The 22,158-nt window shown below is 43.4% G+C and overlaps 1 protein-coding gene across 6 annotated transcripts in view; it reads left to right on the forward strand.

Annotated features, from left to right (window-relative positions):
* Positions 1–22,158, forward strand: part of CPNE4 (copine 4) — a 341,902-nt gene that overhangs the window by 60,158 nt on the left and 259,586 nt on the right. The window contains exon 2 of one of the 6 annotated variants that reach the window (XM_075921920.2): positions 16,687–16,734. The exons of the other annotated variants lie outside the window; for them this stretch is intronic. The gene's annotated coding sequence lies outside the window, so the exon portion shown is untranslated. The remainder of the gene's footprint in view (positions 1–16,686; positions 16,735–22,158) is intronic. 6 annotated transcript variants of the gene reach the window in all.

Genomic DNA, 22,158 nt, shown 5'->3' on the forward strand with positions numbered 1-22,158 from the left:
GCTCCTTGACTATTCTACTATGCATTTCATCAGGCCATGGTGACTTGAAGACATCTAACTTGTCCAAATAATTTTAAATTACTTTAACTTTCTTTCCTTACTTTAGCTTCTGAATCTACCCCATTTTCATTGACATTCACCATATTGCATGTTCAGTTGCCATCACCCATGTTGATGAAAACTGAAATGAAGAAGTCATTAGGTATCTCTGCCATTTGCACATTTTCTGTTATTGTTTTTCCCTCATCATTCAATAACAGGCCTATCCTCTTCCTGGTTTTCCTCTTACTTCTAATGTATTGGTAGAATGTTTTCTTGTTACCCATTATGTGTCTAGCTAGTCTGATCTCATTTTGTGCCTTGGCCTTTCTAATTTTGCCTCGCCATACATGTGTTGTTTGTTTATATTCATCCTTTTAATTTAACCTAGTTTCAACTTTTTGTAGGACTCTTTTGGTTTTTAGATCATTTAAGTTCTCCTTGTTAAGCCACGGTGGTCTCTTGCCATGCTTTAAATTAGGCTTTCATTTGATCAGTATCCTTGTCTCCCTGTAGCTATAGAGAGGATTTATATGGGAAAGTCCCCTGTTGACAGTTTTTTAGATGGTATTAACTGTCTTTTTGGGGGGAAAAAGAGAAAAATATCAGTTTAGGTGGCTTGGAGCTGTTGTTGCTGTTACAGGAGCCTAAGCCTGATTCTGTGAAGCTGATACAAGACAAATACATGCAGAGAGGGAGCTAAAAGAATAACAAAGATAGGAATTGTATTTTCTGTCTCTGGTGTTTTCACTGCCAGAGAGCTATGGGCCCAGTGCACAGTCAGATCAGATAAACTTGTGCCAACATGGGGCTAGCGAAAGCATTGTTTTTAGCTGCCTCTCTGGACAACAGTAGGGTGACAAGATGTCCTGTTTTAAAAGGGACAGTCCCATATTAAGCACTCCTGCAGGTGTCCCAACTTTTTCTTAAAAACTGGCAAATTGTCCTATTTTTTAAAATCTCATCCCCATCAGTACTTGTGGGTCCTGCTGTTGGTTGGATCCCTGCTTTTCAACCGCTCCCCACCAGGGGTGGAGAGAATCCAGGGCCAACAATGGGGATGGCTGTGCAAGGCTGGTGGTGGGGCAAAGATGCAAGATAAGGGGCTGTCTGCTGTCCTTGATGGTCTCAGTGCAGCCCCTGCTGTGGGCCAGCTCTTGACCAGCTCTCCCCACCCCCATTTCTAGTTGCAACTGACTGTGAGTGCAGTGGTTGGTGAGTTCAGGCAGTGCTAGACAGCAGCCAGTTGTGTAATCTCTCCTGCCTACCCACTGGACGCTTATGTGATTTCCCCCTCTTGATGTCCTCTTCCTGCTTTGCTCCTTCATGTCACCGAGCTCTGTTACTCCTCTATATTTCTCTCCCCATCCCTCACAAGGGTGCATGTCCTACTTCCAGTGCTGTGCAGAGAGCCAGCTCCTGGTTGGAGCGCTCAGCTCAGAAACAGCCTGGTTGGGAGGTCCCTTCCTCCCCCCACTGCTTCTGGCTGGACCAGTGCCCCAGGAAAGCCCAACTCCCTCCGACGTGGAGTGCTGGCTAGGAGGAGATGAGTCCTGCATGAGCACACTGCTGGCATAGGGAAGGGTCTCTGCCCCTTAACTAAGCTCTGGAGTGGTGGTGGCGGGGGGAGTGATTTCCAGCCTGTTCACGCCCCAATCCTGCAGGTTCCAGAGCAGCTCCTTGATTAGAGACTTATCACCCTCTTTACCACTTACCCCCACCCTGAGTCTTGCCCCCGGGGAGTGCTGAGCTGCTTCATCCCCTAAGTATCCTCATCTGTTGAGTCACCTCTCTAGCCAGATTCGCTGAAGTCTCTGCACTCTGGTTCCCTTGGCCCTGTTGCATACTGCCTCCTTAGGGCTCATCCCCTTCCTGCCCATGCTGTAGCTGGGGGACAGGAAGAGACTGGGTTATGTCAGTGGCCAGCAGCGGCCTGGAGGTGTTAGCTGCCTTTCAACACTTTGTGGGAACAAAGGATTCCTTCTCCTTGCCCTTGTCCAATGTGGCTAGAAGCAACTCCCTGTATAGTGCTGAAAGGCTGCTGCTGGTCACATTCTGGTGTGAACCCTGGCAGAAACTGGGGGTGGAGCATGTGACCCTATGTGCCCCCTTCCCCCCCATGTTGCCTCAGGAAGATGCGGTGTCACATACCAGGAGAGGTGGGTCCATCCTAGAGCCCAGCCATGCATGGAGGGCAGAGAGTGCTGGGCAGGGTGAGCTGGGTTGGTCTGTCACCTCCCATGTGAGAGAGAGGTGTACAGGAGTGTATGTTACTTCTCCCCCTGAGTGAGTGGGGGAATGGAGGTGTGTCTGTCTGTGCCATGCCTCCCCATTTGAACTCTAAAGCCTTAAAGTCAAGAAGGTAAACCAAGAATTCAACTACACAGTATTTCATTTTCACGGGGGCTAAGTCAGCTTGGTGTTAATATGAACATTTGTAAGACTGATTCTTTGGCTGAATAAGTCATTTTATCCATTCAGCATGGGGAACTATGGTCACCCTGGTCAACAGAGTTGCAAAAGAGTGAGTTGTTTTGACTGGTTTACCTGACTCCTCTTAGATCAACAATAACAAAAAGAAAAGAGAAAAATAGCACAGAAAAAGGGACAATGTATTCGGAAGGGCATGACTGCAGAAACCCAAGTCTCACATCTGAGGTGTTGTTCAAATGATATTGCCACGTCTATCAGTTTCAATTACATTCTGATTATCCTTCTCTGGTCAGAACATCTTTCAGGATCAGGATGATGAACTCCTAGTGGTGTCATGGTGGATCCAGAAGTGAGACAGTCGTCATAGCAACTATGATGATGGATCTTGCTTCTTTTCAGTCCCCACCTGTGTCATTAGTTGCTGCCCCTCCCATGCAAGGATCTCCAGCTAAAGAATATTCAAGAAGCAGTGGCAACCTCGTCTTATAAAAAATAACCAATCAAAACACATTTCAGCAATTTTGACTATAAACATTTCATCCTATTTCTAGAACTTTCCAGCTCATTGTTATACTGATCTATGACTTGACTTGAGCCTTGAAGTTTTAACCTAAAACATTTAGTTTGACAAAATATGGGGGCAAAGATGGTACAACTTTCATAAACAGTTTTATGAAAAAGGCCAAATTGGACTTTTCAGCTATCCAAGGTAACAAAAGTCCTGACCGCTGCATGACAGTTCTAAATGGAGACACTAACTCCAATAATAGTCAGGTCACCAGAGTGCAAAGTACTAATAGTAAAAAGCAGCAGATCTCAGCAGATGAGCAGGAGCAACAGAGGAAAGATTAAGACCTTTACAATTGAACAGCATTTTTAATTAAAATATTCACTTTAAAATATTGCAGAGATAAATTATAATCCATCTTGAGCACTAGGAAGATAAGAGCAAGTTTAAATATTTCATTTGCCAGTGTGATTTTTGTCTGAACAAAATTCTGAGAGAAAAAAATCACCGGAAACCATGTGTCTAAGTTTAAAAAATGCTCTCAGATGGCAGTGAATTACTCAAGAACCAAAAACCACAAATGAGTGGAAACATGATGATTTATCTTTAAGCAAACTAAATATGATCTTTCTTTTTCTTCTTATGTCTTTCATCTCCGAGATTGTATAGCAGTGAGCTCTCCTGTGGCTGTTACTGAGCCTTCTTCTGGGCGATAGGCGTCCAGGAATGAAAGGAATTAAGCTCAATGGTTAGAGCCCTGCAAATCTGTGAATAGCCACTTTATATCCATTGGTATCCACATCCGTGGATGTGAATGTGGATATCTGCAGCTCATTTTTGTGATGTGAATACAAATTTTGTATACAGAACCCTGCAAATTTGTGGATATGCGCTTTATATCTGCGGGTATCCTCATCCGCAGATGTCAGTTTGGAAATTCGTGTCTAATTTTTGCAGCTATAGATGTGGATGCAGATATAAATTTTGTATTCATGGAGGGCTGTATCATTGGTTGTAGAATGTAAAAAACTTGATATGATACAAATTTATGAAGGGAGAACCTCCCTAAAGGTAGTTGGTAGATGATTAACCTGTTAAGTGAATCTGTTTGAAATAGGAAGAAGCAGAGGGAAAAAGTCCCAGGAATTTTTCATGTAAAGAATGAAGTTTCCTTTTCTCCTGCATAGAAGAGGATCTCCTGAAAAGGAAGAGCAGAGAATTCTCCTCTTATTACCAATCCAATCCTTGCAGATATTGATTCCTGCCTTCCCTGCTATGCACACCGCTTCTGGTCAGTGCACCTGTGCAGCTGGGCCAACAGCTACCACAGAGCAGAGGGCAAAGTGTTGGGGGGGGGGAAGGGGGAGAAGAGAGGAGGGAGAGGAGGTGGGGCCTGGCTCCACACCCCAGAAAGAACAGCACCTCAGGCGGAGGGGTCAGAGCTGAGGGTAGTCTGCCCTTAGTGTCTCCTGAAGTGCATCACTGGCCCTTCCCCCCCCCCCTCCCCCCCAGCCCTCAGAGCCCAGCGGAGCAACACTCATGGCAATCCAAAGGAGCCTGGATTGCCGACCACGGCTGCTGCAGTAACATGCTGCGCCCCTGTGTAAATTCTCCCTCTCCCCCCATTATCAGCCGGCTTGCATATATGGATGTGATCAGAAGAATATGAACAATCCATGTGCCTCTGCCCAAATCACTGTACTTTTTTTTTTCATTCCTTCCCCAGACCATGGAAGAGCTGATCAGTTTCTTTAACCCTCCAAAAGTGTGTGTAAACAGGAATACTCAGGAATGTTAACTAAATTAATTAAGGGTGTGAATAATTAAGCAAAATCCATTTAAGGCAACTTTACTTCTGAATGAGAGCATCTACACAGGGATTTGATGTGCTTTAACTAATGTGCCCTAAATTCACATGGTTAATTAATTTGGTTTAACTTTCCTGAGTGGCCCAATGTAGATGTACCTGGACTAGAGAGTTTGAAGGATGTTATGACTGGAGAGTGTTGCACAAAAGATGCTGTATGCATGTTAATAGTTAATAGGCAATGTGCTACTAGATGGCATTGAAAAATATGCAGCGTTCACAAATTTTGCAAGCCTAAAGTTGTTTTGTGCACAGTAACTGACCCCCCACATCCAATGCAGCTTTATATACAGAGCTCTCAACAGATACCTGAATAATGCATTCTGGCTGCAGCTTATCTAGAGAGGTCTTATCTGGAGTCTTCCCCAGACAGCAAAAAGTCTCTCTCTTCCAGGCATATTATCAACCCAGTAGTTGAGGAAATGGCAGTGACTTCTTTCCTGCTTAATCCAGAATCTGATTAACAAATCAAACTAGCCATTCCCTTACAACAGCTGCTATTAACAAACAGCTAGGGTGGCTAAACAGCAAGGCTATGTCTACACTGTCAGCTTCTTGTGCAAGAACAGCCATTCTTGCGCAAAAACTTGTCTGCTGTCTACACTGCACACATGTTCTTGCGCAAGTAAATTTACAGTCTAGAGTTTTAAAACAGGGCTTCTTCTGGAAGAGTTATTCCTCTCCCCATGAGGAATAAGCCCTCTTGTGCAAGAGCTCTTCCGCAAATGGGCAGTGTAGACAAACAACTTTAATTTCTTGCGCAAGAAGTCCCTATGGTTAAAATGGCCATCAGAGCTTTCTTGCGCAAGAGAGCATCCACACTGCCATGGATGCTCTTGCGCAAAAGCACATCTCTTGTGCAAAAGCATATGCCAGTGTAGACGCGCTCTTGTGGAAGACTTTTTGCACTTGATCTCTTCCGCAAAACCGTTCTTGTGCAAGAAGCTGCCAGTGTAGAGGTAGCCCAAGTGTGAAAATCTGAGATAGGGTAATAGGTGCCTATATAAGACAAAGACCCAAATAGCTGATCTGTCCCTATAAAATTGGGGCATCTGGTCACCCTAGTAGCAGTCAGTCCTGCAACTGCCTGTTTTAGAGAGTTACAGATAAGCATTCAACAGGCCCTGAGACAGTGGGTCTGACACAGCTGTTTAAAAGACCTAAAGCAGTAACTTGCATTTTATTTCTGCTACCACATCAACAGCAGCAGGACTGGACAGAATGTTGTATCCTCAGAATCTGAAGTAAGAGATTTTAATGTATGTTGAAGATTTCAGGAGCCCCATTGTATGTTACATTTCTTTTGTTATGGTCAGATTTTATGCAATTTAAATGAAGTTGGTCTGAGTCATGGCTTCATAAGCCTATCCTAGTTGGTGATACTAGAATGCCTATGGCAGACTAACAAGGACAAGAAGATATCAAGTGTGGTGAGACTAGCATTTGCAGATGTAATTGCTGATGGAAAGAACATTTGTTGCACAGAATTGGAGTGTGGGGGAGGGGAGGAGGAAAAAGGGAAAATGAAAGCTGAAAGTCCATGTTTGAGGCAATATTTGTATAAGAAACACTGCCAGTTTTTCAAAAGTGACAACTCCCTTAACATCTGGGAAGCCATTAACAGTGTCCATCCTATTTAGAAATGCCCATGGCCCTGGACAGGGTCAAACTCAGAACTGAAGACACCTGAAATATTGTCAAAAAAAATCTACTTGAGTCTCACCCTTTTCACCTGGTGCTAAGGTGTCTTACAGTATGGAGAATGTATGTGTTGGGTTTATTCCTGCAATGGCTGAATCTGCTCCTGGATCTTTCTCCCTTGAATTAAGCTGACTTCTGAGGTATCCATCACTGATGTCTCACTTTAATAATGTATTACACAAATGCATCATTAGAACAATAATTCTCTGCTGGTATATAGGAATAATTTTAGTGTAATGCATCATCTAAGCAACAGCTTGTTTTGATGTATTAGTCTGACTTATATTCCTGTTCAGTCATCTGTTGATGTATTTGCTCTAAAGTTTGGATACAGAACTAACTGCTCTGGGTATGGATTCAACATTATTATACAACCAGTGCTTCAACACATGAGCAGCCAGATGTTTGTATAACCTAATCTTTGCACCAGGCAAAAGTATGTATAATTTGCATCCTTACTATGGGACAGAGGATACTTCATACATCAATCATCAGGTTATACTGTGTGGCAAACAAAATTTATGGCTAACAAGCTGACAGGACCGTATAGGAATGCTAGATATTTTCAGAATGATTTAGGAGTTTTGAATACAGGCAGTCCCCGACTCACGCGGATCCGACTTATGTCGGATCCGCACTTACGAACGGGGCTTTTCTCGCCCTGGAGCTCACGGGCGGTGGGTTGCCACCCGTGTCCTCCGGGGCGAGAAAAGCTTCTCCTGGTTTTCCTGGTCTGCTGGGGGGGTCCAGCAAAGCCGCTGGATCCCCCCAGCAGGCCAGGGGGACAGGAGCAAAGCCGCCCAGGTGGCAGCTTTGCTCGGGTGTCCCTGGTCTGCTGGGGGGGTCCAGCGGCTTTGCTGGACCCCCCCCCCAGCAGACCAGGGAGACAGGAGCAAAGCTGCACAGGCGGCATCCCGCCGCCTGTGCGGCTTTGCTCGGAGGCAAAGGAGCAAAGCCACACGGGCGGCGGGGTCCCTCTGCCTGTGCGGCTTTGCTCGGGTCTCCCTGGTGTGCTGGTGGGTGAGGGGGCACAGCTAGTGAGCCCTCCCCCCCCCCCCCCAGCAGACCAGGCTTTTGTTGTGGGACGCCTCGGGTAGAGCAGCTGGGGTGCTGCCGGGTTGGTCCTGTGGGAACCTACCCGGCAGTGCCCCAGCTGTTCTGTCCCAGGCTCCAGATTCAGCAGCTGTTGAAACTGATCAGGCTGATTCCAGGAAGCTGGGGGCAGAGCAACTCTGCCTCTGGCTTCCTGTAGTCAGCCCCTGGTCAGTTTCAGTGGCAGCAGCTGAATCTGGAGCCAGTTCCAACTTACATACAAATTCAACTTAAGAACAAACCTATAGTCCCTATCTTGTACGTAACCCGGGGACTGCCTGTACTTTCCTCAAGAGTCCCTGGAGCTGGTTGCAATGGCTCATAATGTATTTGGAGCAGAAAGACAGATATTTGTCAGCTTTTAGAGACATTCAATTACTTTGAGGTCCTGTTATTGAGACTGCACCTCAAAAATATTGTGGGAAATCACTCTTTTCTATTACTCATATTGATGCTGTTTTAGTCTCTTTTTTTAGCATGTTTGTATCAGTCTTAGGTTTGGGCTATATGGAGAAATTTTTTTTAAAAAGGGGGGCCAGTACCTAGAAAGGAGAAAGACAGTGAGGCCTTGGGCTCAAGACTATTATGAGCTCTACTCCCAGGGCCACCTAACGTTTTGTAAAAGAGAACTTATGTAGGTTCATGTGACCCTTATGTAAACCAAGAGGTTTCATGCATAGCCCAAGCAACTATATGAATTAATGGATTTTAAAGGCACCTATACACTTGAGATCATTACAATTAGAAATATGCACAGGATCAGTGAGCAATTAGAGAAAAAGTTCCAATATGTTTCTGAAGTTCCTATATATTGCAGATACACTTGAACCGCCATACTCTGTGCATTGCTAATCCAGGAACACCCATGATGCTCTATGCACTGCTGCTCCCCCTAGCCCTCAGCTACGGGCATTTTTCCCCACCGCTCCCATAGCAGCAGGTGGCAATGCCTAAGAGCAGCAGGGAGTTCCCAGCCACATGGGGAAGTGGGAGCAAGGCAGTAGGTGAGAGCCCCACCCTGTCATGCCCAGACCCCACAGCACCTTTCCTGGCCTGGCAACCTCTTTAGTTTGGCATACCCTGCTTCTCCGTTGCTGGATTAAAGAGGTTCAAGTGCACTCCATCATCTGCACTCCATCAGCTGATTGTTGGTGTGTTGGAATTTGTGTGTTGTATTTGTGCTTATAGATTGTGTTAATTACAGATATATAACACATAATTGTTTGCTAGTGTAAACTTAAAATCCGGGTGTAAATATCTGAATGGGGAATGGATTGCTTGTGTTGTCAGTCAGGTGTGGTTGTTCCAATGAGTTCCTGACAGGTCCTCTGCTCCACTGATGACGATGATAAACTTTCAGCTGCGTGCATATGCTGCCCTGTCTAACGCGTTAACCGTGTGCAATTAGTTAACATGACAGCCTCCCGAGAGAGCCCCCAGAGACCACAAATCAGATAAAGATCGAAAGCATCTGAGGGTACGTCTACACTACAATATTAATTTGAACTAACTTAGTTCGAATTAGTTAATTCGAACTAACGGATCCAGACTAAAAAATTAGTTCGAATTAGCGTTTTGCTAATTCAAACTAGCATGTCCACATTAAGTGGACCCTGAACCGGGGTTAAGGATGGCCGGAAGCAGTGCCGGCAGGGCATCAGAGGAGGAATTATAGCGTAGAGATGTTGTCTCAGGCTAGCCGAGGGCTGTGCTTAAAGGGTCCCGACCCCCACCCCGGACAGACAGTTCTCAGGGGTGCCCCACTTGCAAAGCAGTCCTGGCTTGGAGTGCCCGGACTATCCACACTGGGCACATCACACCACTCGGCCATCAGGCCGGCTGCACTTGCCACAGGCTGCTATCTGGGGAGAGGGGGCAATTGGGGGGCTGCAGGAGAGCTTCCACCCCCAGAAGCCCGCAGAGCCAGCCCAGTCCTCCCCATCGGGGGCTCGTACCCCATTCCTCCCTCACCTCCTTCCACTTACCCTTCCCTAGCCCCTCTTCTTGATGTACAAAATAAAGATAATGTGTCTTCCAAAATGGAATCTGTCTTTATTGAACAAAACTGGGGGAGACTGGGAAAAGGAGGTGGGAGAGGGGAAGAGAGGCTGGGAGAGGGGAGGGCAACTAAAATGATCAGAGGTTGGGAACAGGTCCCATATGAAGAGAGGCTAAAGAGACTGGGACTTTTCAGCTTAGAAAAGAGGAGACGGAGGGGGGACAGGATAGAGGTCTCTAAAAGCAGGAGTTGGGTGGCGAGGGTGCATACAGAAAAGTTCTTCATTAGTTCCCATAAAGAAGGACTAGAGGACACCAAAGGAAAGGAATGGGTAGCAGGCTTCAAACTAGTAACAGAAAGTTGTTCTTCACAAAGCAAAGAGTCAACCTGTGGAACTCCTTGCTGCAGGAGGCTGTGAAGGCTAGAACTAGAACAGAGTTTAAAGGGAAGTGAGATCAAGTCATGGAGGTTGGGTCCATGGAGTGCTATTAGCCAGGGGGTAGGAGTGGTGTCCCTGCCCAAGATTTGTGGAAGGCTGGAGAGGGATGGCACGAGACAAATGGCTTGGTCTCTGTCTTCGATCCATCCCCTCCAGGATCCCTAGGGTTGGCCGCTGTCAGCAGACAGGCTACTGGACTAGATGGACCTTTGGTCTGACCCAGTACGGCCATTGTAAGCTCAGGGCTCAGGGTCGGGGGTCTCAGTGGACCCCCTTGATTCTCTTGCACACCTGCTCCTGGGTGGCCAGGCTGGCAGCTCTCCTGCCCTAGCCGGCCACTTTCCTGTGCCTAGTGCGGAGATCATGGATGAGGTCCACAATGTCTGCACTAGCCCAGGCGGGTGCCTGCCTCTTGCGGTCCCGGGCAAGCTCCCAGGAGTCGCCAGCCTTTATATTAACAAAGTCTTGACCATTGCTGTCTAGGCCTCCTACTTGGCCTCCTACTTGGCCTGTGATATGCGGGCTTATGTTTCAGACTACACCTTGGAGCACTTAGTTTTTATGTTGTACACTGTTCTTGGTTATAGTGCTACGTAGTTCTGCTGTATATTTGGAGCTCACCCATTGATACTCTGTGTGAGAGGCTGTTTCTAGAGAGTGGGTACATGTTGCAGGCTTCTTTCAATTTAAGAGCCAAATATCTGTTGAACATGAAGCAGAGAATGGCAGTTGTGAGCAGGTGCTGCAGTCTCATTGGCAGGTGTGGTCTAGTTTCACACCCTTATTTTCACTTTAAAAGAGTTATTTGAATTTCTGCCCAGAAGTCTTCTTTCTCCAGAGTTTATAAAATGTTCATTTGTATTTTGTATTCAACTGGTTTTTTAAACGCATATTTCAAACCAACAGATAAAACTGGCTGTATATCTTTGGTTGGAGTCAGGTAGTGCATTGATGTTTCCCTTCCATATTTATTTTCTTATTCCTGTGTAATATGCCCTTGTCTCTCTTCTATGTCTGCACAACACCTAGCATAATGTAAGTAGTTATCACAACACCACTGTGGTCTGTTTGGATCTCTGTTATCCAAATAGCCATCCTGCTGGAGGCCTGCCATATTCTTTTGCCGTCCTATGCTGTGGGTGGGAGCCTGCTCTGCCCAGGCTGGAACGCCCCCTGCAGCACAGCATGGAAGGTCTGGGTGGAATGGAGCAGCTGCCCATCTGCAGCGTGCTGCAAGCAGAGGGCTGCTGTAGCCAGGCTGGGTTGACGCACCCCCTGCTCACGGCTTACCTGGTTACCCCAGTAAGTGTACCAATAAGGCTATACTTACCAGTTAAACCAGTTCTCATTTCATCCTCCCTCTTTCCTCTCAAAAAAAGTGCATTGTATAGCAGTCTTATGAGGAAAATGTCAGGGTTTATTGGGGGGGGGGGGTAAAATCTAATCAAGGGAAGAACCTCCTGTCCCACTGGCTGCTTGGAAATAATACTGCTTTCTTCGAGGCTTCTTTGCACTACCACAGTGGTGATGGAAAGGGATCTTTGTATCAATGGGGATCAGGCCCGTAATGCTGGGTAAGTATAGGTTTTTCTCTCTTTAGTAAGCATTATTTCTGTGCATCAAATACCTAAAACTCTCCATCTGTGCTTTATACAATGTGCAGCATTAAGAGCTTAAAGCTAAGCAACTTCCTAAGACAGTTCTCACATGTTTCCATTTAAAATATCACACCTGCTCTCCAAAGATGAAAGAGGGAAGGATCGTGTGGTGGAACTTGCCCTTGTGTCTTTAATATTAAAACACCATTTTAAAGAACTGAAAACTTGCTGTCAGGTGATACTTTCTATTTTTATACTCGCTTTCAAAGGCCGATGATTTCCTATGAAGTATCTGAGGAGAGGCAGGGGGAAATCACACTGACAGTGATTAGAGGATTGGGGAGAATGTTCAGGACTGCTTTTAAAAATCTAAATTCATGGAGCACTTGCATTATTAGTTCCCTTGATCAAGCTTACTGCAGTGCTTAATTTTTGACCTTTTATTTTTGTTTGTCTTTTAAATGCTGATGAAAGTAGCAGAGGCACAATGTGCAAGGGTGCTATTTGCTTGGAGCCTACAGCCATTGATTGTTCAATGTGAATTTTCATGTTCTGCTCCCCTACCAAGTAGTGGTATGTTTAATGTCACGATCAACAATATCTAGAGCTCTTTTGGTGGAATAATTTGAATGGCTGTCAGCAACGGAGCTTCTGCCAGTAATATGGCACGTTCCCTTATTGGATTTTACATACTTTCTGTTGCATTATTTAGCAACTGCTCAAAACAGCAGAGCTGAATTCTTTTACCCTTTTGTTGTTCGTACCTGCTAACAAAGATTGATGGTGACATTCAGATTGCACAGGAAGAACAAATTTGCTGTATATGTTCATCAGTTCCCTTTAAAAAAAACTGTTTTCAGGACAATCCAATTATGGAAATGTTCCAAAAGGCTCAGAGGTATCTTTCTTTCCCAGCAGTGTTTCTATTACAAAATTGACAACTGTGACACTTTATCTTCCTAGAAATTAAGATAGAGGATAAAATGTTCAAAAAGCATGTAAGGGTCTTTCTTCCTATTTTCAAAAGTGACTTAGTTACTTAAGAGACTAAATCCTGTTGACTTGCAATGTCTTTTGAAAATGGGACTTAGTTGACTAAGTTAAAAAGCTTCAGAGGGGTAACCAAGTTAGTCTTTAAGTGGAAAAACTTAAACAAATATTCTAGTAGCACCTTAAAGACTAACAAAACATGTGGGTGGTGGTATGAGCTTTTGTGGGAAAAACCCACTTCTTCGGATGACTGGAGTATTAAAAGTCCAGATCCAAGAATAAAAAGGGAGTAGGGGAGAGAGAAAAAAGGAGAAAAAAGACAGTGAATAGATTTTTCAAATTACAAGAGGCTAATAAGAACAATTAGCATGATGTGGTATGAGAACTTTGGTAGAAACAATGCTAATTCTTAAAACTTATACATTGACTACTAGAAAAATGCTAGTAATAATATAAACAGCATTAAAAGACCCTCCTCATGTAAATGAGCTTTGCCCCAGGAAAGGTGGATATAAATCTAGTAGCTGATATAAGTGTAATCAATATAAATCAGTTTGGATGTTTACCAAAAAAAATCTAACCCTGTGAAGGACCAGACCAAGTTTTTTTTTTTTTTTAACCCTCTTTCCCCTCTCACTCCACCAGCCAAAAGTCTGTTCAGATATCTACCGCCTTTATCTGCTATTTGTGTCCTACAAGTAATGACCAGTTCATATGCATTTATCTCTGTAAAAGATGTTCATATTTCCTAACTAGTTTGAAATATAATGTTCTCCTGCCTTTAGATTTTAATGCATTCCAGTTTTATGAGCTTCTTATTACAGCCTAAAGTCAAACCAACTGTTGCATTGGTTGAAAAGAGAGAGAACAAACTGATGACTACTATACATTTTGGTAAAAAGGTGAAATCTCATAGTTGCTTCTGTAATATTAAGTACATCTTTAAGCCATGATATAGCAATGACTTAAACACACTTGACATTACATAATGAGAGTAAATCTATTGAACTATTGAACTATTCATATCATATAAAGGTAAGTATATGCATAAGTCTTTGCAGGATCAGTACCTTAGCTACACGTGTGGTTTTCTCTCTTTTAGGTGGAACAATGTATTATGTTCTTATACCTTATTTTGTCATACATCAGATGTCTTAATTTCCTCCCAGTGCCCTTCTTTTATAGCCTTGCAATTGAACCAGCTGGTTCTATGATGAGTCCTTTTGAATTGTCAGCGTGTGTATATTTCCATTTATTCTCTCGGCACTTTGTTCTGAGACCTTCTACCCTTCTGCCAGACTAAATTACCTCTACTATGAAAGCTGTCCGATGTTTGCAATAACACAATCAAGGATTCTCCTGATCCTCCTTGTTTACTGAATTTGTTGCTGTTGCTCATTTTATGATGAGTTTCTTCACTCTTTCAGTAACTGTCACTTGAAATAATCATTTGGATTGCTGCTTGAGTTACAAAGAATCAAAAGAGGTGTAAAAATATTTTTCACGGCATTTGCTTTCCTTTGGAAGCATCTACTTCGCCTATCAATTTCTTTCATGAAATGGTGATTTATATCCAACTTGGTGTTGATACTTTGCGTTTTGCCATTGTTAACTGTAATGTTAATTGTTATAACAGCTTGATTATAGAACTTAACCAGAGCTAGAATATAATGGCTAAATCATCAGCTACTTTTAGGAAATAGCCTTATGTGGTGGCTAGAGAACAGACTGGATGGATAAGTGCTTGGCTCTGTTCCCAGCCTCTCAAATACTAATTCCTATCAGACCACAAAAGAAAATAATAAATGGAATAGAGGTGGCTAATTAGCTAAACAGTTGAAATGTGTGCTATTGTCTAATGTCCTTTACATGGCATCTTTGAAAAGCATTTGTAATGTTCATATATTACATAAAACTTCAGCCCAGGTGTGAGTTTTTGTCAGAGCCTGATACCTAACATATATGAAAATTATCTTTATGTATATCTGAGAGAGGCGATAATCAATTAAAAAAGCACAGTGAGAAAAAATGAACAAATAAATCTCTTAATTTCTCAGTTGTTCTTTGGCTCCTCCAGGTGTTAAAGGGTTCCATCACAATTAAACTCAGTGAATCACTTTCAGATCCTCAGGAAAGAGTTGCAGTGCAATGCATTGTTGTGCTATAATTACAGCGAGAGGTAACAAGAAGTACAACGAGGAAAGATTTTCTTTCTGTGGTTTGTTAGTGATTCCTAATCACTGTACACATTAGCAGTACTCAGTGTCAGTGCTAGCCTATTGGCAGCCCCTAAGCAGGAATATTTGTGTCCCACCCACATAACACATTGATAATTTACAGAGGTGGCCCTTGAGCTACATGGGGCCGGAAACAATTGCTTAGTCTGTTTGGGCCTAGTGCCATTGCTGGTAGTACTGGTTATTCTTTTCAGCAGGACTAGAACTCTGACAGCCCTCCTTTCTGTCTACCTTGGGCCCAGATTCTAGGGTTGCCAACTGTCTAATCACACAAACCCAAACACCCTTGCCCTATCTGCCCTGTCCCCTTCTTGGAGGCGCTGCCTCTGCTCACTTCATCCCCCTCCTTACATCACTCACTCTCCCCCACTCTCTCTCACTTTCACCTGGCTAAGGCCGGGGTGCTGGCTGAGGTGCAGGCTCCGGCATGGAGGGCAAGGGCTGAGGTCAAAGAGTGTGGAGTGTGAGGAGGGACTCAGGGCTGTGGCAGGGGATAGGAGTGTTAGAGGGGTATGGGTTCTGAGAGGGAGTTTGGGTACAGAAGGAAGCTCAGGGGTGGAGCAAGGGGTTGAGATGCAGGAGGGGGTGCAGGTTTCTCTGCATCTCTGTATCTGGCAGGCTCTGGCTTACCTTGGGTGGCTCCTGGTAGCGACTAGCATGTCTTGCTCGTAGGCTCTGGGGTGGCCACGTGCCAGGGCACATTGTTTCTGCCTGTAGGAACTGTTCCCACAGCTCCCATTGGCCATAGTTCCTGCCTTGCCCCACTGTGCCACTCACTGGACTCTTAGCAGCCTATTATAATCTCCTGGATGACTTTCAATGGATGCCAGGAGATTGAAGCTGATCCCAGGCCAATCTGGAATGACTGACAACCTTACCAGATTCAGCAAGGTACTTAAGCAGCTGCCCAATTAAGCATGTGCTCAGAATTGGGCACTTGCTTAATTAACTTGATAAATCGGGGGCCTTAATGAGCCAGTGTACTAATGGATCATTTCTTCCTACTTCTTACTCAACTACACATGCTCTAAGATACTGTCATTATCATGGAGCCAGGTGATTATATGGTTTACTGTCTATAGTATGCAAGGCCAAAGATCTGATCTAATTGGCTGCTGTATAAAAACACATATGTTTCTGTTTATTTGTTGGTTACAAGTTGTCCTAGTAGAGTTATTTCTAGTGGAGTCACCTTGGACCTGAAGTTCATGGCTATCTTTCCATTGATTTGGATGGACTTTGGACCAGGCTGAGTAGGAAGATTGTCTATATTCATTCAGGATAAATAAATTGTGTTTTAGAAACTAAAATTTATTGGTTGAGTTGCTTCTTGCAAACTAGTAAAAGTTATCAAATCTACACCAGAAGTGAGTGGATTGCTTGTATATTATTTGGAGAGCTTTATTGCATTGAAGCTATAACACAAATCTGTGACCTTTTGTTTTCCAAACATCATCTCTGTCTTTCTACTAATATGTGAACTTGAACTCCTAATAGTCTAGGAGCTGCTCATAGATTCTGAATGCAAAGCTTCTCGACTGCATTTGAGCTATAAATATATATAAATGGGAAAAGTTACTACGGCAACTTTTAGAGCTTTTAGCCCTAGTGCTAATTTTGATCAACAGGCCTCATTTCACACAGCCTGATGATTAGTATTCCTCACAGCTACACAGCCTGGACATGTCATTTAGCTCTTTTTGAAACACAGCCTTTGGTGTTTACGAATGCAGAAGCAAACAGCTGCTACCAGCTCCCTCTAATTCTTCTTCTTCACTTCCAGGGTGCCAGTAAAATAAATGGTTCAGAATACAACCCTCAACATATGGTGGTAAGAAACATCAAAACTCTAAATCCATCTGCTTGTCCTTTGGTCTGGAGTATGGGTTTCTAAATATCAAACCCAGTTTGGAAATGCAGGACACATCTGTGAGCACTATTTTATCTCAGTATCTTTTCCGTTCCCTGCCCGCTTGTTAGCTTACATTCAGTGCATCCACTTTGAACTGAACTCCAGGCAGATTATGTATATTTGTCTGCTTGCCTGTGCCAGGATGCTGTAGCCCAGCTAGCTGTAGATACAACTTCCCACTTGATTTTGCCCATGTAGGAGAGCAGGATGAGCCTGAAAGAGCAGAGGACAATATAAAGGTTGGCTTCAGAAAAACATTTTAGACTTATTTCATGGTAACTCTAATTTTGTTCTAATTTTGTGACGCAGTATACACGTAGCTTTGAATTAAGAACAGGATACATCAATACGTGTTTTACTCTGCCTTGCAAGTCATGTTCTGGAATGTTAAATGGTGTCATATTGGCTGCTACCATAGCACACTGTGCAGTGCTCTCTCTCTATCCTCCCCCACCCAATGACTAAACCACATAGAGGTTTAGGAGTTTATTATTGATTTCAAACTATTACATCTCGCTCTTTACGCCAAGCCACAAAGGCTCGTGCATTTAGCTTCATAGCTCCCAGTTTCAATCCCTGAAGCTCCAGCTGTTGACCCGGCCAAGTGCTCCATGAAGCTCTAAAAGCATGAGAATCTACTACTTTAAGCATTAGATTGAAGCCAGCAGTAGATACATAAACTTCTTTAGGCTCTGCTGATGCTAGAGAGGGACAAAGACCTAATACCACACTCATTTTACAATGTATTCCAGATAGGTAGTGAGGCCAATGTTTTTTAAACTTGAATGCTTAAACTTAGGTATCTAAATAGATAGTAAGACACCTAAATCATTGGCCTGGTTTTCAGAAGTGAGTTGCAACTGCAGGTCCCATTAATTCCAGTATGGATTTAGGTAGCTAAATTAACTCTAGACTCCCAAGTAACACTATTGCTCAATGCCCTTGTTGCTTTGACACATTGCCTTATCATTTAATTCAATGGGATTACATGAACTGGTGGCAAAAGCACCCAAGTTGGTGAACACTACAGTCTTTACCATTAACATCACTAATCGAACTGCAGAGGTGAGATGTGCAGGTCCTAAATTTGCTAGTTTAGATACAGTTAGAGAATTTGGTTGAAGATTGGTCCTCACTTTGGGTAAAAATGTGAATTGATTCTTCATTTTAACTTAACTACTTGATTAATCTTTAAAGCCAAGATAAAAGGAGCCATTAGTCCAGGGGTGTCCACAATGCATCTGTGGGCTGGATCTGGCCTGCCAAGCAGGTTGATCTGGCCCATGAAGGCACTGCCGCTCCCCTGCCCCCAGGCCAATCATGGCCTAGGGACCAGGGAGTGTACGGCACTTAGTCAACCCTGGCAGTTGACTCTAAGCACCATACACCTGAGGGCAGGGAGCAAGAGACTTTGCATGCTCCCTCCCCTCCCCAGGCTAATCAGGGCTTGGGGGTGAGGGGAGCGCATGAAGTCTTCTCCCTCCCTGCTCCCATCCGGCAGGGCGGGAGGAGACTTTGCATGCTTCCTCACCCAAGTCCTGATTGGCCTGGAGGGCGGGGTGTGGGAAGGAGCTTGCAGTGGTTCTCTTTGGGGGTGGGGTGGGACAAAGACTTCACATGTTCCCCCACCCACAGACCAATCAGGGTCTGTGGGCGGGGAAGCACAGAAGTGTCCTGGCCTCACCACTTACACATGAGACCTGCCTCTTCTGGGGTGGCCTGGAGCCACTTGAAAAATTTCTGAAGTGACTCCTGCTCAAAAATTGCCTACCCCTGCATTAGTCCATAGAAATGGCCACTTCATGATGATATTAAGCAGTGCAGCCATCTAAAAAGATGCATTTTCTCTCCTATGCAGGATACATTTCCCATCAGACTCAATGAGCTGTCCATGCATATCTGAGAGCAGAACTTGACCCAAAGCCAATAATGCATCTTGTTATACAGCATATATTTAAGAATGGATGAGTGTATTAATGTTCAGAATATGAGTACAACCTTATTTACTGTGATCTAAAAGCATCTGAAGACCACTGATTTGCAGTATGGTGGTATGTCTCTCAAAATCCAGTCAGTCGATATTGTCTTTTAAATTAACAACAGTGACTCTAGCTGGATAAAATTAACTACCAAAAAAAAAAAAAAAAAGCAGCAATATAATCAATGCCACACGGGGCTTGATTAAAAGCTCATTTAGGCAAATGAAAAGACTACTGTGGAATTCGGCTCATGACTACCGTCAGAAGAGCCTTTGTTTAGAAGGTATATCAACCTCACTTTTTGAGCTTCAGTGTCCAACCAATTCCAGCTGTAGCTGTCAAGTCTGTCTGACCTCTGCATCCAAAATAGTTACAGCACCTTTAAAACTGGAATATACACAATTGCTCCAGTTCTAGAAGCTCCATATACCAGACAGATGAAACTCCACAGAAAAAATATCCACACACAACTGAAGGACAGGTTGAGGTAATCTGATCAGAGTTCACTGCCTCTCCATTGTTGTGTGTGTTACTGTAGCACTTAGTAGTCCGAGTCATAGACGAGGCCCATGTTGTGTTCCGTTGTCTTCAGAACAAGAAGAGCTCTCAATCTACGTTCTCAATCTAAGCTGTTTGAGTAGAATCTACAAAGGTATTTAGCTGTTGCAACAGTGAGCACCATGGCACCTCACTTAATGCCTAGAAAATCACAGGAACCATACTGGGATCCTGCCAGAGGAGTTAACCATGTAGTCTGTCTAAACCATTAATGGAGAGAGGTAGGCACCAAAGAATGCCATCCATAAACTCCAGCAAAATAGGTATGGAGCTGCCTCAGCAAGCCAGTGAAAGCAGCCAATCAGTGGGATGTGTTTTAAGCCCTGCACTTCTCTTGGACATTAGATACCCAAATCCAGGCTGCAGGGAAGTACCTTTCTCTGCTAGCAATCCACAAATGGCAACTAAGCCACTTTGTGATGAAATGAGTTAGACATCTGTCTTGCTCCATGCAAAATAGCTGGAGGAGGAAGGGTTGCTCACCTTACTTTAGCACAGTAATTGGAGCACTTGGGATGTAGAAGACCTAGGTTCTATTCTCTCCTTTGATTTGAACAGGGATCTCCCACCTCTCAGTGGAATCTCTGGCCCAATAACTAGTTATGCACATGTCTACAGTGGAACAGTCATTGGGCATATCCCAGCCCAGTGCTCTCACCTTTAGGCTAAAAGTTATAAGGTGGGTGCTACTGCCACCTTCCCCTCACATCCTGGGTTTTGAATGGGACATGGGGGGTGATCTGAATGCTCAGATACTACCTATTAGCTTGGGCTCTGCATGTGAGTGAGGTGGAAGAATATCTATTCTCCCCACACTTAGGAACAGTTCAAGGGCTTAGCTGGGAGGTAGGTGTCCAGACATCTGGAGGGAGGCCACAGTACACATGCCCAGGGTCTGTAACAGAGGTGACTGGGAAACCTTTATCCTAAGAAACTTAAAGTGCTGAATGAATTTAAGAACCTATGGAGTTTAATAAGAGTTTTTGTGGATCTCATGAAGACAAAACAGGGATTTAGGCACCTTAAACACCTTTGTGGATCTGAGCCTAACTGCTTAATCATCCCTGTGAGTGAGTGATTTATCTACAGTGCTCATTAATATATTTCTAAAGAACAAATTGTTTTCTCCTGAACCAGATATTGGGTATTTTCAAAATAATTATTGAGGAGAGGGAAACTTAAACCATACTACAAGATTCTTGTTATTTCCACTGCTTTTCTGCTTTCAGATTTTAACATGCAAAACTGTTATGCTATCAATAAAAATAGATCAAAATATTGTAATCATTTAAAGTGCAAACATTTCTAGCATAATACACTTTAATATACTGGTAATTACATCAGTAAGTTGGTTTGCTAGTTGATTTTGACTTTTTTTCTTAGAGGCAGAAATTATGTTGACATAGGAAAAATTATAAAGAATTTCTCCACACCTTCACCTGCATTTTCTCTCTCCTGGGTCCATGTGGTTTATCACTGTCTAATGAGGAAAATCCTTATGAGTGTCCTGGGTTGAAATATTGGTAGCATATCATTGACTAAAGGCACCATTTTAATCTTCATCAGAAGAAATGAAATGGAAAAAATATGACAATGAACAAAAAAATTCAGCATGATATGACCCAAGAGAGGGTACTTTCACATCCCGCTTAGTCTACTTGTCTTTTGTATCAACTGCATCTCTTCCCCTCAAAGGTAGCTGTCCATCAGTGGGGGGAAAAAAAACCCCATATAAACTTTGAAGGAATAATGAAATACTAATGAAGCAAAGAGAAAAGATTGAGTCGAAAGCAAAAATGAATACTCTAATTTGTTCTGCTCTCGATGCATCTGTATAACTATCAGATTTCATAAGAGACTAACTTCTAAGTGAAGCAGAAGAATAATACTTTTTTTAGCCACATATCATAGGCTCAAAATATATTTTATGAGTCCCCCGTTTCCTGGTAACATGACATCAGTAGAGCAATCCAAACTAGTGATTATATAAAGAGAAGAATATAATGGAACAAAAGAATAAGGCAGCCACTTGATCTTTTTCGTTGATAAATTTAGTACTTGCAATAACTAGAGAAAAGGCTATGGTATTAAAAAGGGAAGTAACTTTATAGTTACTCACCATTGAGAAAAAACAGCCTATGATTGCTGGGGGAGGAGGAATAATACATCTTTTACTCCCAGGATTTTCTTTCTCCCCAGTTTTGAAGTCATCTGTGTTAAAGTTAATTATTAAGAATCACTAACCCATTGCTGCACAAAGGATGACATTTCAGTAGGGATGTAATATGTGTATGATGTGAAATTAACCTGGTTTTCAAACCAATTTAAATGCAGAGGAATAAAAATACCTTGACATCTAGTAGATAAGGTTGTTGCACAACTTCCTGAGGCAGGATGGATAATAAAGAGACACAGACATTTTCAAAGGCACAATCAACAGTTAGCTGGAAAAACTTCACTTCATTTTCAAAGTGGGAGTTAGCTAACTAATTGCTGTTTAGACTCTTGGAAATCTCCCCTGCAGTCTTCTCCCAGCCATAACAGATTAACCATGTGAGGGATAAGATATGAAGAAAAAGTCCTGGAAGTCGATGGCAAAACACCAGTTGACTTCATTATGGCCATGATTTTTGGTGTAATTTTTAGCCATATAATACAAGTTAAACTCTCTAGTCCGGCACTTTCTGCTTCAGCAATATCTGTGGTCCAGCATGAATTTGGTTAACCAGATGTCTGCTTATCATGGATGTGGCCATGTTTCCTGTGGTCCCATAAAATTTGTTTCCAGTCACCATCCCTGGCTCTC

Source organism: Pelodiscus sinensis, chromosome 2 (genome assembly GCF_052426305.1).
Source record: "Pelodiscus sinensis isolate ZL-2025 chromosome 2, ASM5242630v1, whole genome shotgun sequence".
In the NCBI taxonomy this organism is placed as follows: domain Eukaryota; kingdom Metazoa; phylum Chordata; order Testudines; family Trionychidae; genus Pelodiscus; species Pelodiscus sinensis.